Source organism: Ornithorhynchus anatinus, chromosome 1 (assembly GCF_004115215.2).
Source record: "Ornithorhynchus anatinus isolate Pmale09 chromosome 1, mOrnAna1.pri.v4, whole genome shotgun sequence".
NCBI lineage: Eukaryota > Metazoa > Chordata > Mammalia > Monotremata > Ornithorhynchidae > Ornithorhynchus > Ornithorhynchus anatinus.
Window position 1 is genome coordinate 17,178,143 of NC_041728.1, and position 17,461 is coordinate 17,195,603.

The window sequence follows — 17,461 nt, forward strand, 5'->3', positions numbered from 1 at the left end:
TGAGCATAGACTTCTAGGGAGGTTTGTTTATGCAGTTTTCTATAATTGAGATTGGGATTCTAATCTCATCTATTTTGTGGTCTTGGGAAGTCCCTTCACTTCTCTGTTCCTCAGTTACCTCATCTGCAAAATGGTGGTTAAGAATGTGAGCCCTATGTGGGACATAGACTTTGTCTAATCCAATTAGCTTGTATCTACCCAAGTGCTAAATACCCTGCCTGATCCACAGTAAATGCTTAACAAGTACAACACAAAAATAAATAGTAAACCATCAGTTTAAGAAAGCAATGGAGAGAGGCAGGGAAGAGGATAGAAAAACAGAGAGAGAAAGAAAATGGGGTCATAAAAGAGTGAGAGAAATGTTTTGGGATTCAAAGAGCATGTTGAGATGAAAAGAAAATATAAATGTAATGGAAAAAACATTATTTGAGTTGGTTCCCGGCAGAGTGGTATATGGGAGAGTTCAAAGTCTCTGAGTTTCAAGTTTTGAGGAAAGGGAGAAGAAGTAAACTGGGCCCTTGGTTTTTTGAGAGGAAGAGAATGCAGTGCTGGGAGACTGTGGCTTTGACAGTGTCTGCAGGCTGTCAAAATCTCATCCAAATGTTCCCTTAATCTCTAGCGGGAGATAAACCTGGATGGACAGGAAATGACAAGACGACTGTTTTGGTATGAAGTGAAAAACTGGCACTGATAACTCCCTCCAACCAGGTCCAGAAGGACCCATGAAGTGGCCAGTTTACATCAACAATTTAGGCCATTAGATTCTGCTGTTTGCTACTGAACCTCTTCAAACAAACAAGGTTTTGTTCTTCAGATGATACAAGCCAAACCAATGGATCCATGTTGGTCAGAAATAGCCAATGCAATTTTCTCCCTCCTTTAAATTGAAGTGCTGTAAATCTTGATTTAAGTAGGAACCAGGTCTCTTTGTATTGCCATCTCCTTCCCAGCCTCCCTCTATTAACTCCTCTGTGCCCCAAGTTGCTCATTTGTAAAACAGGGTTTCAGTGCCAGTTCTCCCTCCTCCTGTTTTTAATCGAAAAAAAGTTCAACCCATATCTTAGGCCTCAAAAACTTCCTATGTTTGTCCACTCAACTCCACATCAAACAGAGATGCCTCACCAACAGCTTTAAGACAGTCAGCTTTCCCATTCTTACTTTATCAAACCACACTCCTGTCTCCTCTTATGCCAACCTATTCACTGTACCTCAAAGCCATCTATCCCCCCACTGACTCTTGTTCACGTCCTCCCTCTGGTCTGGAACTGTCTCCCTCTTCACAACAGACCACCACTTTCCCCATCTTCAGAGCCCTACTAAAAACTTGTCTCCCTCAAGAGGCCTTCTCTGATTAAGCCTTTACTTTCTCTCTCTTTTTCTCCTTCTCTCTTCTCTCCTTATGCATTTCCTGTGCACTTGGATTTACACCCCTTAGAGTCTTTGATATTCACCCCACCCTCAGCTCCACCACACTTATGTACATATACACTTGTCAGCTGTGTGACTGTGGGCAAGTCACTTAACGTCTCTGTGCCTCAGTTACCTCATCTGTAAAATGGAGATTCAGACTGTGAGCCTCACGTGGGACAACCTGATTACCCTGTATCTACCCCAGAGCTTAGAACAGTGCTCTGCACATAGAAAGCAGTTAACAAATGCCAACATTATTATTATTATAACCCTATACTTTGCCATTTCTGTAACCCTTATCTGTAGCTCTTTTTAATGTCTGTTTCACCCGTAAGCCTGTAAGCTCCTTATGGTCAGAGATCATGTCGGCCAATTGTCCTGTGTTATATCTCCTAAGCACTCAGCACACAGTAAGTGCTCAATAAATACTATTGATTGAATGATTGGTAGATGTGACAATCCCCAGTGAATGCTAGCAGTCACTTGAACAAGTAAGAATGAGCATTCTCTGCTGCCACTTAGCGGCACCCTGAGGACCCTAGCAGGACCTGGGGTGGTCCAATTGATGGATGAATTGTAATTCAGGATATTTAAAAGGTGAATAAGCCAACCTGGAAAGGACCCGAAGACCTCCACAAAGGAGATACTTTTGGCCAAGTGCTGTGAAAAAAACTCACACAACTTTATAAGACATCTGACCCTCATCAATCAATCAATGGTACAGATCCATCAGTGGTATTTATTGAGCACTTACTGTGTGCAGATTGCTGTACTAAGCACCTGGGAGAATATAGTACAACAGTAGGTAGACATGTTCCCTTCCCACAACGAGTTTACAGTCTAAAGGGGGAAGCAGTTTTTATTGAGTGCCTACTATGTTCAGTACTAAGTACTTGAAAGATTTAGTGGAGATGCTATCTGGTCTTCAGCATTTCAAAGTCTAGTGGGAGAGAGAGAGACGCTAAAATAAATCAGAGCTAGGTAGACAGGGAATAGAGAGGGCATATTATTTTGCTGACATTTGGAAGTTGAAAATATCATTTTAGGTGATCTAAACTCTATAGACAAGTTTTGATGTAGTCCTGCACTTTGATAAGGTGGAGGCGGTTGGGAAATCTTGAGACCAATAATCGTCTGAAGTCTTTAAACGCTACAGTGAAGTAGGAAACCGAATCAAAAAATCCAGCATTGTCATTTGGAGATTGATAGAGTTTGGTAAGGATGGACTCTCAGACATCATCTGGAATCAACTCTAGAGCTGTTGCGGTGGCCAACCAGCTACATGACTGTTGAGATTAGGGTTTATAATGGATGTACCTCACTTTCATTTTTCCTCCTCCTTCCCTTTACTCATGCTGTTCCCATGGCTTGGAATTCTCTCCCTCTCCACTTCAGGCAGAACCCAGCTTCCCCCAATCAATAAATCAATAAATAGCATTTATGGAGTATTTGCAGTCGACAGAGTCCTACACTGAGTGCTTAAAAGAGTGCAGTACAATGGAATTGGTAGACACAATCCCTGCCTTCAAGGAGCATACAGTCTAGTGGGAGAAACTGACATTAAAATAAATTACAGATAGCAGAAGGTGCAGAGTATAAAGATATGTGCACAGTTGCTGTGGGGGTAGGGTAAGTAACTAAGTGCTTTAGGGATACAGACTAGGTCTGTATCCCTCGGATAAGCGGCATGGCCTTGTGGAAAGAGCACGGGCCTGGGTTCTAATCCCGGCTCTGCCCCATGTCTGCTGTATTACCTTGTGCAAGTCACTCAACTTCTCTATGCTTCAGTTCCCTCATCTGCAAAAAGGGGATTCAATATCTGTTCTCCCTCCTACTTAGACTGTGAGCCTCATGTGGGACCTTATAATTTTGTATCTACCCTAGTGTTTAGGACAGTTCTTGGTACATATTAAGGGCTTAAAAAATATCTTATTGTTATCATTATTAAGTGTGCAAATAATGCAGAAGGGAGGGCAAAAAGAGTGTGGAAATGAGAGGTAGTCAAGAAAGGCCTTTTGGGAGGAGATGTGACTTTATTAGGGCTTTAAAGCCGTACTACTATCCCACCTCCTCCGCCAAGCTTTCCCCCACTCTGAGCCATATCATCCCTCAGCACACTCTAGCATCTGTGACTTTATCTTCATCCTCCCAAGCATTATTTATTTATTTTGAACTCATCCTCATTAGTTATGAACAGTTTCAGGATTTTCTCTCCCATTCAAGTATAAACTCTTTGTTGGTAGGGAAAGTACCACTTGGGTGTAGTGCATTTTTTAAGACCTTTAATATTTAGTACCAAGAAGAAGTATGATCTAGTGGAAACAGCCCGGGCCTGGAAGTCAGAAGACATGGGTTCTAATCCTGGCTCTGCCACTTAGGCAAGTCACAACTTCTCTGTGCCTCAGTTACTTCATCTGTAAAATGGAGATTCAATACCTGGTCTTCTTTCCCCTTAGACATTGAGCCCCATGTACCACAGGGACTGTGTCTAACCTGATTACCTTGAATCTAGCCCAGGATTTGGTATAACGTTTGGCATGTAATAAGTACTAAAGACACCCACAATATTTTTCCTGAGTGCTTAGTATAGTGTGTGGCATGTGATCAATACAATTTGTACTTCTCTGATTTCAAAAATTACAATGGCCCCCAAGAATTGTCACTGCACAGTTTCCATTTTAAATAGCAACCTGAGCTTAATTACTACTGGGGAAATTTCATCTTTAAGCCACTTTCAAACAGAGACTAATCCCCTTATCACCTTTGGAAGAAAAGTAATAATAAATCGAGGAACTCAGAGAGATGGTGACTTTTTCCTCCAACCAGGAGTTGGAGCCAGAATCAAAATCAAGGAATTCTTGTCTCACAAGGAGTCTCCCGCTGAGCCAATCTTTGGAATCTCTGCCTGCTGGACCTGATAGTTCTGACCCTGGCCCAGAATATATGAGATATGACTTCAGTGGCAGATCAAAGCATTGGAGAAAACAATACAACTCAGTTCACATAGAAATGTAGTAATTTTCCATTCAAGGTGAATCACTTGACAGCACTCTATGGGAGGTAAGTCTTGAACTGTATTGTCTGAACTGAAACCTGCCACAGTTCACAACGAAGATTACACTTAGTTTCATCTTTCATCTCAGATTTTTTTTTCCTCCTCCCCACTCATTTCCCAATCTGTGAACTACTTAGTGAAAGGGGAATTGGCACAACAACAGTGTCAGAAAAAACTCATATAGGCGGACATTTTGTTAGCTATACAACTCAGGGAAGCAAGCAGCATGACTCTAAAAGAGGGATGCCATCTATTAAAACAGAAATCACCTCTGGGAGATATAAGCATGAAAACAGAAAAATGTTGAAAATGTCCATCCAAGAGTTTTTCTAATAAAAGGGTTCAATCATTTACATTCATTCTCGCTTGTAATCTGAAACTTCAGTATGTTGAAATACTTCCTGTACATAGCCTTAGGACAATGCCTGCAAAAATAATGACAAGGAGTGCTCAATAAATACGATTGAATGAATGAATTTAGGGAGGCAGTGAGGTCTAGTGAAGATAATATTGGCCTGGAGGTTCTAATCCCACTTTGCTACTGTGTGACCTCCAGCAAGTCACTCAACCTCTCTGGGGCTCAGTTTCCTAATCTGTAAAATGGGGATAAGATACGTGTTCTCCCTCCCTCTTAGACTGTGAGCCTCCCAGAGGACTAGGGACTGTGTCTGATCTGATCATCTTAATTCTACGCTAGGGCCGAAGGCAGTGCTTGACACACAGTAAGTGGTTAATAAAAACCTTAAGAATAACAGAAGTGTTAAGTTGGCATGACTGCTTTTCTCTCTGCTAATCCTACTACTCCAAGATGTAATGTTTATGGAAGCCCTTTGCCCTGTTTCACACTCAACCCCATTTTAATCGGAAAAACCCACAACATTACCTGAAATGGAATATTCAGGTATTTCAGTCATCATTAACCTTGGCGCCCTCCGTGGTCGGTTGTCCCGCCACTCAATTACTCTTACTCTCGAGAACATATCCCTATCGCTTAGTCTTAACGATTCCTCCTTGAAAAGAAAATTTAAGCCATTTGTCACTGTCCTGCTAATTTCCTTTTTTCTCCTTACGCCCTTACTGTGAAGCTATTTATAGAGAGCAGCCATGCCCTCTCGCCTTAGACTTCATGAAGGTAGTTACCTCAGCTCCTCCTCCTGGGTCACGTCCTTTAATCCCTGTATCATTTTGACTGCCCTTGCTGATGCAGCGGAGTGTGTATCATCTTGTGGGCATGCCGCATAACTACTCTGGGGTTCAGTTTCCTTATCTGTAAAAAGGGCTAATAATTCTCCTAGCCCTCTAGTCCCTCCCTACCTCACAAAAATAATGTGAGGAGGAGAGCAGATCATTGACAAAGTACTTTATAAAAATATTAGTGAATAAATGATCTTCTTAAAGGTTTCCATGATGATTGTCAATCTGGGAAGAGTTAGCTTAGATGCACCCTATTTCTGAAAATTAAGTATCAGTTTCCCTTAATCAACTAACTGGAATGCTGAAGGCTCCTAAACAATTTTGGATTAACCTAATCCTTTCTTCCAAGGAATAACCAGCATCCTCTACATTGTCCTTATGGCTTCCTAGTAAAGTAGACCATGGTAATTCCCAAATTGGAGAACTGGAGACCTAGAGCAGGTGAAAACTGCCCAGCATTCCACAGCTCATCAATAGCAAAGCTGAGATTACACCAGTCTCTAGACTCCCCTCCAATGACTCCAGATCTCCCATCATTTCCCTGGGCAAATCTCTCTTCCCACCGGGAGGGAGATGGCCAGAGAGGAGAAGAGGGTAGGAACGGTTGTGACCATTTCCCAATAATTTCCTAAGATATAGGCTAAACAGCAAACACCAATGTCTTGTTGGACTGCAAAAGTCTGAAGGGATGCCCCTAGTTGAGAAAAAGCATGTTAGTTTTAGTCAGATCTTTCTTTTGGGGTTCTTTTGGTAGGCCTGCTATATTGAGGGAAGCATAATAATAATAATAAAAAATAATAATATAAATAATAATTATTATGATTATGATACTTGTTAAGTGCTTACTATGTACCAAGCACTGTTTTAACCGCTGAGGTAGATACAAGGTAATCAGATTGGACACAGTCCCTCTCCCACATGGGGCTCACACTCTTATCCCCATTTTGCAGATGAAGTAACTGAGGCACAGAGAAGTTAGGTGACTTGCCCAGGTCACACAGAGGACATGTGGTGGAGGCAGAATTAGAATCCAGGTCCTTCCCAAGCCCATGCTCTATCCACTAAACCATGATGTTTCCCCCAAATTCCAGGTCTCAAGGGCCCTCATGCCCCATCTCTCTTCCCCATCCTCGTTATGAGGGCCATTGGATCGTCTGTCCTTGGGTCCCAGGAGAGTGCTCTTGGCCCCCTAAACTGTAGGGCAACTAAGGTCAAATTACATTTCTCAAAATGCCACATAGTGTGATCTGTGGAGTTGTTTTCGACCACGCTTTGCTAAGCGAAAGAGAAAGCACTGATAGGGAGACCACGCACACTATAGAAGCCAACTTTTCTGAACTTTGGAACCAGACCAGTTGACTAGAGATTTCAAGCACTATCTGAACCCTTTTTCACCTTGGTGCCTTTTTTACCCTTCAAGAGCAACTGAATCTTATTCTCAGTCACATAACTAAGGTGCTGGATTGTGCTAGGATGCTTGGGATTGATGTAAGAAGAGTTCTCTGAAGGTTTCTTTGTTCCTTCTAGATGGTTAGCTCCTCCTCTGAACAATCAGCTCCTCCTCCATTCATTCAATCATATTTACTGAGCACTTACTGTGTGCAGAGCAGTGGACTAAGAGCTTGGGAGAGTACAATACAACAATAAACAGACACATTCCATGCCCACAACGAGCTTACAGTGTAGAGAGTTAATCTCCTCCTCTAGATGGTATCTTCCTCTTGGGCCAGGAATGTTTCTACCAACTCTTTTGCATTGTACTCCCCCAGGTGTGTGGTACAGTACTTTGCACACTGTGAGTGCTCAATAAATACCATCGGTTTACGGATCCATCCGCTGAATTGGCCCATTCTAAATGCAGCAGTGGCTCAGTGAGAAGCAGCGTGGCTCAGTGGAAAGAGCACGGGCTTTGGAGTCAGAGGTCATGAGTTCGAATCCCAGCTCTGCCACTTAGCTGTGTGACTGTGGGCAAGTCACTTAACTTCTCTGTGCCTCAGTTACCTCATCTGGAAAATGGGGATGAAGACTGTGAGCCCCACGTGGGACAACCTGAATCCCCCGTATCTACCCCAGCGCTTAGAACAGTGCTCTGCACATAGTAAGCGCTTAACAAATACCAACATTATTATTAAATGCCAAGAATCAGCAGGAGACCAGTGAAAGCCTCTAATGACCCAACCTGACACAACACCTCTTCCTCCTTCTTCTTCTTTCTCTCCTATGCAAAGGAAAGAAGCCTTGAGGAATAAAGTCTCTTAAAGTTGTTTCTAAATGTGAAAAACCTTACCAATATACAAAGATTTTAATTCAAAATACATCTTTAATGTTCATTTTAGGTCCATGCTGCATATCTGTTAACTTAAGGCAAGTGACTTAGAATTCGGAGCTCATTAAAAATCAAAAATATGTTAATTTATTATCTGGCTTTAATGTCCTTATTCTACTTTGGTTTTTAAGCTGGCATGAAATAGTTTTATGAACTGTTTGATGTCATTTTCTTTCTGTGAGATCTGCTGTGCTTACTGAAGCCTCAGGAGGAGGAGGCGGTATTACTGAGTGTACATTTTGGATCACCACATTCACCTTCACTAATGTTGCCAAGCTGCAGAATTAATATCAAGCTGCCTTACCTAAAATACTTTTATGATTCATAAACATGTACTGAGACCAGATTTAAATTAGGGTTTAAATACTCATATTTTCCAATTGAAAATGACTTGGTATGCATGAAAAATCCCTTTCATTTCAGGCAGCATTATTCAGAACAGAGAGCAGAGGAAGACTGAATGCTTAGGCACCTCTTAGTGGGGGGGGAGATTCAAAATAGTATTTACTCTGTTTTTGTAAGTGACCAGTTTTTCATTCATTAAATTGTATTTATTTGTGCTTACTGTGCGCAGAGCACAGCGCAGCAGCACAGAGCACTGTCCGAAACACTTGGGACAGTATAACAATAGACACATTCCCTGCCCGCAATGATCTTTACAGTCTAGAAGATATTCTATCCTGCAATGATTACTGCATCAGCCTCCTTGCTTACCAGATAGTCTACATGTAGATCTGCCTTGCTAACAAGTTGTATTGTTCTTTCAACCTACGTGATTTGCCACACAGTTTAGGTAGTCAAAAATCAAATGAAAGTATTTTAAAAGTTGGGAGAGAAGGGAAAGCATCCATACAGGCTGAATTTTGTTTCCATGTTAGGATTACAAAGTCTGTATTTGTTATTGTTAAGGGTCCAACAGGGTTGCAAGCCTAACCTAAGCCCTCTTGGATCCATATTTAAAGAACAAATCTGGTTCTTTCCCTCAGGGAACTTACCACTTAATTAGGAGGACAAGACGGAAAAATGTAATCAACCCTGCTTTGCACTGATAAACAACCCAGCTAAGAGGTGAGTTTAGCTTAAATAAGTGAATTTGGGGATCAAATCAACAAGGTTAAACCCTGAACTGGATTGAGAGCCCTTCGACTATGTTGCTAACTACACTAACCAAACCTGCAGAAACAAAGCTAGTTGTTCCTCAACCACACAACTATTGCTGACATTCATGGGTAGTGCTAATGATATGGTTCCCATGGCCAGCAATAGGATTGTTGCAATCTGCAGAAATGAATCCTTTAGAGAGCTTACGTTTAAGCACTGAATCCCACTCCAAGAGGCCATATGGTCCAGTAGTCATTATCAACCTTCAAGAAGAACTGCAGATAAGTGATATAAAACAGCTCATTGTATATCCTCCAATGAAGCGGATTCCATAACTTCTCGTAATCATTTGTGCCAGTGTACAGCCAACCCTACCGGCCTTATAGTCGAGTCTCTTCTTTTACAATTTAGCAGTTTAAATCAACTGCTTCTCATTCTACCCTAGACCCAACAGGCTCTGTTGAGTGATAGGAATTGGGTCTAGGGTAGACCGAGAAGGAGTTTGTTTAATTAATTGGTTATCAAAGCATGTTGGATGACCTTATAGGCTAGGAGTCAGTAAAGTATCTGCAACACAGTGAAATGTTGCGTATGACTGCCCTGTTTTGATGTAGAGATACAAGTGGTTCTCTAAATATTTGAATATTCATTCATTATTAACAACAATAATTGTGGTATTTCTTAAGCACTTACTATATAACAAGAACTTCACTAAGCGCTCGGGTACCTACAGGTCACAACCAAAGAAGGCAGGTCGGCGGGGGGTGGAGGAATCAGAGAAGAGGAACCCTCTTAGAGCAGACGCGTTGGAAGGCTGTGACACCAAGAGAAGGAAAGGAAAAGTGTAAGGCACTCAAGGTTATAGCATGCAAAAGTACAACGAGGCAATCTTTATCCATGCACAGTGTTGAAAAGAGTGTTCAGTACTGAGTTGGTCTTGTCAGCCACACAGTTACACACTGATAAAATCTCACCATCTGTAGCATCTTCAAATCTGAAGGACAGCTACTTGTGTGTTTGATGCATACATATCATATTCATATATATTTATATATTTCAGTAGTGATGCAGAATATTATGTCTCCTTTAGACTGTAAATTCCTTGAGGGCCTGGATCTTGCCTTTTGTCTGTTATTGCATTCTTTTAAGCACTTTATTCAGCGCTTAGGTGCTCATATATTAACTGCTTATGGCAAATGCTGCACTTTCTTTTCACTACCATCAACTATCTGCTGATTATCTCTCTTTCCCACTTATACCATGAGGATGGTAGAAATCAGAGAGTTTGAAGACATCTCCCAGTTGGAGGCAGACTGGGTTTGTCCCATAGAAGGGAGAGTTTAAAGGAAAATTGTGGTATAATGAGACAAATGTGTAATTGAAAAGAGTAAATTACCATAAATTTTGTCCCAAGAATAATACAAATGATTAACCTAAAGAAAGAAATGAAATCCCTTTTGCAAGACCCAGGGCATCAGATATGCAAACCTGACTCCTAAAATTGCTCCAATCAATTTTGTCCACACGCACCCTTATTAACATTGTACGTGTAAACAGTGTCGCATGTGTGAAGAATCACGAGATCTTCAGCCAGCAAACACATATGCAAAATTTATGAGTGCAGTTTTAGAGCCTGAATTAAGGCTAACTGAACATTTGGCCGTGAAATTGTTGCTCAGCCACTGAAAGCGAGTGGAAGACTAGAAAGGCCCTTTTCAAAGTTTATGGTACACTTTTTCACTCTCACTCTCTATATAGAGGTTCTAAGGCTATAGATAACTGCTCTGTGGATTTTCACAGAGAAGAGAAGACCAAGTCAACCTTATCCCATCCTCTTTCCTGAGGCAAGGATGTCAGATCATATCTTTGTGTTGGGGCAGGCGGCTCTTGGGACAGCTGAGGGTTTGGAGTCAGCTGCCTGCTGGAGATCCATTTTGCCAGAAATCTCGTTTGGTGGCCTAGGGGAAGGATGACAGGCCTGGGAGTCAGGAGACCTGGCTTCTATTTCCCATTTCACCATTTGCCTACTGTGTGGCATGTGGTAAGTCACTTAATTTCTCTGTGCCTCATTTTCCTCATCTACACAACAGGGATGGAATATTTGTACTCTCTTCACCTTAGACTATGAGCCCCATGGGAGACAGGGATGCGTCCGACCTGATTGAGTAGTTTCTACCCCAGCCTTTAGTTTGATGCTTAGTAATGATGGTATTTGTTAAGAACTTACTATGTGCTAAGTGCTGGAATAGACACAATTTAAGCAGATTGAACACTGTTCCTGTCGGGGATCACAGCACATAGTAAGTGGTCAACCAACGGCAATATTATTATTTTGGCTCTGTTTCCGTAAGTCACCCAATCAAAATGAGTATAACAGTCATGGTCTTGAGGAATGGAGAGGATTGTCACCCTCAGTGGTGGACAAACTATGCTTTACAGCCTCATGTATTTCTTCTTCATTTGATATATAGACCACAGTGCAAAGATAACACACTTCTTTATAAATTATTTCATTGCTGAGGACACGGAGAGAATTGGCAGACTGATAGGTCTTTCTCCATTCTGTGAGTGGTGGTACACAGCCATTTTTAGTTGGAGTGATTTACGTGGATAATTCCTATAATGAACAAGACTCCAGCATATTGACTAGTTAACCTGACCCCCAAACACAACTCCTCCAAAAGATTTTTCCTGACTAGCAATACATAATAATAATGGTGGTATTTGGTAAACACTATGTGTCAAGCACTGTACTAAGAGCTTGGGTAGATAGCAGATATTCAGGTCCCACAAAGGTCTCATATTCTAAATGGGAGGGAGAATAGGTATTGAATCCCCATTTTGTAGATGAGGAAACTGAGGCACAGAGAATAATAATAATACTAGTAATATTTGTTAAGAAGTGCTTACTATGTGCCAGGCACTGTATTAAGTGCTGGGGTGGATACAAGCAAATTAGGTTAGCCAAAGTCCTTGTCTCACATGGGGCTCATAGTCTCAATCCCCATTTTCCAGATGTGGTAACTGAGGCACAGAGAAGTCAAGTGACTTGCCTAAGGTCATGCAACAGACTGCTAGAGTTAGAATCAGAATCCAGGACTTCTGACTCCCAGGCCACGCTGCTTCTCTTCATTTCGTCTACTCTCTCTCCCTTGTGTGTCATTTATGAACTTGGATCTGTGCCCTTAATGTATTTGATATTCACCCACCCTCAGCCACACAGCACATATATACATATACAGAATTTATGGGAATGTCTGTCTTCCCCTCTAATAATAATAATAATGGTATTGTTAAGTGCTTATTATATAATAATAATGTTGGTGTTTGTTAATGCTAACTACGTGCAGAGCACTGTTCTAAGTGCTGGGGGAGATACAGGGTAATCAGGTTGTCCCCCATGAGGCTCACAGTCTTAGTCCCATTTTACAGATGAGGGAACTGAGGCACAGAGAAGTTAAGTGACTTGCCCATAGTCACACAGCTGACAAGTGGCAGAGCCGGGTGTCGAACCCATGACCTCTGACTCCGAAGCCCAGGCTCTTTCCACTGAGCCATGGAACCCATGACCTTCTGACTCACAAGCCCGTACTCTTTCCACTAAGCCATGCTGCTTCTGCCCTCTAGACAGTAAGCACCTGGTGAGTAGGGAACCTGTCTACCAACTCTTTGGCACTGTACTCTTCTAAGTGCTTAGTACTGTGCTCAGCACACAGTGAGAGCTCAATGATTCCTATTCACTGATTATGTTGCAGTGCACCCTTGCTCTAGCCCTCGGGGTCCACGTCCCCTTGGAGCTGGCCCCACCCCTGCCCTGTCTGCTTCTTGTTGGCCTCAGCACCCCTCCTTCCCCCTGCCCCCTCAGAGGAACGCCTGCTATTTCCATCTCACCTCAATAGTTTCGTTCAATGCTCTGCACATGGTAAGCACTCGGTAAATATGACTGATTGATTGGTAACGGCCTCAGAGATAACATGGATCAATATAGTTGCCATTCAGCAGGGATGGGGACTTTCTTTCCACTAGGGATCGGAGTGATGACATATGCCCTGTACTTGGTTTTGGGAAATCCACAAAGGGGAAAGAATGTGGTAACCACCCCAAACTGCAGCCAGCAGAGCTGGAGTAGGTCTGTGGCAACCTAATTGGCCCTATGGATTTAATAATAATAATAATAATAATGGTATTTGTTAGCATTTACTATGTACCAGGCACTATAGTAAGCGCTGGGGTGGATACAAGCAAACTGAGTTGGACACATCCCTGTCCCACGAGACTCACAGTATCAATCCCAATTTTACAGATAACAGGCAGAGAAGTGAAGTGTCCTACCCAAGGTCACAAAGCAGACAAATGGCAAAGCCAGAATTAGAACTCGTGACCTTCTGACTCCCAGGCCTGTGCTCTATCCACTATGCCATGCTGTTTCCTCCCACTGGGAGAACCTGTCCCTGTATTACACTTAGGTGGTGGGGAGGGGGAGGAAAAAACTAATAAAAGGCACTCTTCTGGTCATCAGACCATCTTAGCACATCTCTGCAGGCATTTCTCAGCTCTTATTTCTTTCTCTGTGAATTTATGTAGTGCCTTCCCCCACCTCACTACATTTCTTGGTCTCAAATGATGTCATTAGACTGGACTGCCTTCTCTGCAAATAAAACGTTTACCTCCCCCTAGAGACCTTCAAGGTCTTGCTGAAGAATACTCTATAAAAATATAAAACATAATTAGGGCGGGCTTTCTGGAGTTATCTTGCCCTGGGGAAGGGGTGGAAGTAGGAACGGCCATCAACGTCTTGGGTGATTTCAGTAAAGTCATTGAATCGCTTTCCCTTCACATTCTTATTTAAATGCAAACAATACAGCTCCTCTACCTCCCAAGAAAGTCTTAGAATTAATTAATGTTTAAAAGGTGTTTGGTATCTATCAGTGTCATGAGCTGTAGGAGCATTATTGTGCACCTGACTAAGGCGGTGAACAACCTTGATGCATTTTCCCTTGAAATTAAACTTTGAAAAGTTGTCAGATACTGTACCAAACCCTGTTGGCCTAATAGAACCTCTTAAGGATGATTAATCAAGAGAAACACTTAGCACACATAACGATCAAATTATGCACTGGCACAAGGCAATATATTAGAACTATGGAGAGGCAGGTCTAAAATGGATCCAAAATCTAGCCGTATCAAAACAGTCAACTAGACATCAGGTTAAAACATTCTGGGGCTCAGGACAGGGCTTCTGTCTCTAAGAACCCAACCTTCCCCTCTAAAAAAAAAATCACACACACACCTAACCCCTTGCTGAGGAGATTTCCCCATGTTTTGAAGGGAGAGCATTAAAGGGACACGGCAGGGTATTACTGCTCAGAAACTGTGAAGCAAAATGATCAGTAGGAAAGAGTGTCTGGGTGAAAACAGAAACAGGAAAGGGAATGTTCATTCATCAGTCTTCCAAGTGCCCTGCATTCCTGTCCTAAATAATATCCTCATCCCACAGAAGTGGGGAGCAGAAGGAAGTAGGTGCAGGCAACAAGACTATATATCCTGTCCAATCAAATGGGTACAATAATCATATTAATAATAGATCACTAGCATTTATTATTGCCTATTAGATGCTGAGCACTGTACTTTAGGGTATCTGTTAAGCATTTATTATGTTCCTGGCACTGTACTAAGCACTGGGGTAGGTACAAGCTAATCAGGTTGAACACAGTTCACATCCCACATAGGGCTCACAGTAAATGAGGAAACTGAGATACAGAGAAGTTAAGTGACTTGCCTAAGGTCACACAGCAGAGAAGAGGAAGACCTGGAATTAGATCCCAGGTCCTTCTGACCCCAGGCCAATGCTCTAGCCACTAGGCCATGAGGGAGTCTGAACTACCGCCCATCAGCAGGGATTCCCACCCCTTGGCTTGAACTATTTTTTCCCCTGAATTCCCCCTGCCAAGACTTGATTTGGGATAACAATAATAATAATTTTGATGTTGGTATTTGTTAAGATCTTACTAAGTGCCAAGCACTGTTCTAAGCGCTGGGGTAGATACAGGATAGTCAGGCTGTCCCATGGGGGGCTTACAGTTTTAATCCCCATTTTACAGATGAGGTAACTGAGGCACCGAGAAGTTAACTGACTTGCCCAAAGTCACACAGCTGACAGGTTGCATAGCGGGATTAGAACCCATGACCTCTGACTCCCAAGCCCATGCTCTTTCCTCTGAGCCATGCTGCTTCTCATTTTGAATTTTCTTTCATTTTCTTTTGCTCATCTGTAAAAAACAATTCCCTTTGTTTCCTCTACCCCTGGCAGAAAATATGATAATTTACTGCAGAACTGAGTTGGTTTGGGGATTTAAATCAACTTATGAATTTAGGGAATTGAGAAGCGCGAAGCATGCGACCAAGTAGTAGGAACTGGGAGTCATAGGACCTGGGTTCTAATTCCAGCTCTGCCACTTGTCAGCTATGTGACCTTGGTCAAGTCATTTAACTTCTCTTTACCTCAGTTACCTCATCTGTAAAATGGGGATTAAGACTATAAGCCCCATGTGGGACATGGACTGTGTCCAACCTGATTAGTGTGTATCTATTACAGCATTTAGTACAGATCTTGGCACACCATTAGGTCTTCACAGATACCATTAAAAAAGTGAATTATTTGTGCTTACTTAAGGGATGTTTACCCCAATTCCAAGGGAACCCTTGAGGTTGAAGGCACTACACCAGAATTGAATCCAAATCAACTCTGCCTTGAGAAGCAGAGTTGCTTAGAAGGAGAAGCACTTAGAACAGGTTCTGGCACATAGTAAGCATTTAACAAATACCATAAAAAAAAATAGGTTTTCCTTTCCCCAGTCAGAATCCACGTGAAGCTTCTTGAGGGCAGAATTCAGATCTATCCATTCTATTAAACTGTACTCTCCCAAGCACAAAGTACAATGCTCTGCCATAAGTGCTCAATAAATAACATTAATGATTGGGAGTGAGTGTTGGGGAGAATGGGGTAAAATAGGGGACAATTATGACCTATTGCAACAATTAAAATAAGTGAAACAAAGATTATATTTTTGAATTCATATCCATAGCAATTTTTTACATCTCTTTAATGCTCTGTTGTCTTTTTTTGCCAACCTGTAACTTATTTCTCTCCTCTTCTAGGGTGGGAAAAAAGCCTACTTCCAAGTGCTCAGCACAGTTTTGCACAAAGTAGTTACTTAATATAATTGACTAAGTATGAATGGGCAGCAGATTCCACATCAATCTCAGAATCTCATCCCCTATTCTCACTGCCACTTTCCTTATCCATGCTCTCATCTAATTTTTTTATATGAATTATTCAGTGGCATTTACTGAGCAATTACGGTGTGCAGAGCAATGTACTAAACACTTGGGTGAGTACAATAGAGTTGGTAGACATGATCCCTGCCCTCCTAGCACATTCTAAGGCATGTTTTAATGATTAACAAATCTAACAGATTGATTTACAGGTTCTTCACAGTGTTCTTCATAACACATAAAATGTGAGTCTCTGTTCGCTGCAAATTTTCATTCCAGTAAAATAAGATGAATCCCATAGATTATGCTGTTTGTAGGGATGATTGAAAATACATATTCATTCTGTTGGAAGTTTTCAAAGAACCAGTGTGGCAGATACTTATAGTGATTCTTTGGGACCAGTTTCCTAGACCCCATCATTTAACTGGGATTAGCAAAGTTGAATTGTTGCATTTTGGATAGAGAGATACATACCTAAAGCATACAGAGAAGATCTACATCTTTCCTGTCTTATGCCATCGAGTCGTCTTCGACCCGTAGCGACGCCATGGACACATCTCTCCCAGAACGCACCACATCCATCTGCAATCATTCCGGTAGTGTATCCATAGAATTTTCTAGGTAAAAATCTGGAAGTGGTTTACCACTGCTTCCTACCGCATGGTAAATTTAAGTCTTCACCCTTGATTCTCTCCCATGCCGCTGCTGCCCAGCAAGGGTGAGTTTTGACTTGTAGCAGATTGCCTTCTACTCACTAGACATTGCCCAAGCTAGGAATGGAACGGGTATGCTTCTGCCTGACTCTCCCTCTTGCAGTCAAGACTGGCAGAGTACTGGGAACTCTCCAGGTGTGACCCTGAGAGGGGTCTACATCTTTACCCCTCCTCAAATGTCTACGTATACCTGACCACTGGAGCAATCCTGTGGAATTAGAGGATCTGGAAATCTGAAAGAGCCATGAGGAGAGCCGGCATTTCCCAGCCTCCCATCATCAGTTGGTGGTATTTATTAAAATAGTAATTGTGGTATTTGATAAATGCTTACTATGTGCCAGGCACTGTACTTAGCTCTGTCGTGGATACAAGAAAATCATGCTATAC

The 17,461-nt window shown here is 42.0% G+C and overlaps 1 non-coding gene across 1 annotated transcript; it reads right to left on the reverse strand.

Annotated features, from left to right (window-relative positions):
* Positions 1 to 17,089: 17,089 nt before the first annotated feature.
* LOC114817139 lies at positions 17,090 to 17,227 on the reverse strand. Its single transcript, XR_003764987.1, has one exon. It is a non-coding gene; the product is annotated as a small nucleolar RNA SNORA7 (small nucleolar RNA).
* Positions 17,228 to 17,461: the final 234 nt, after the last annotated feature.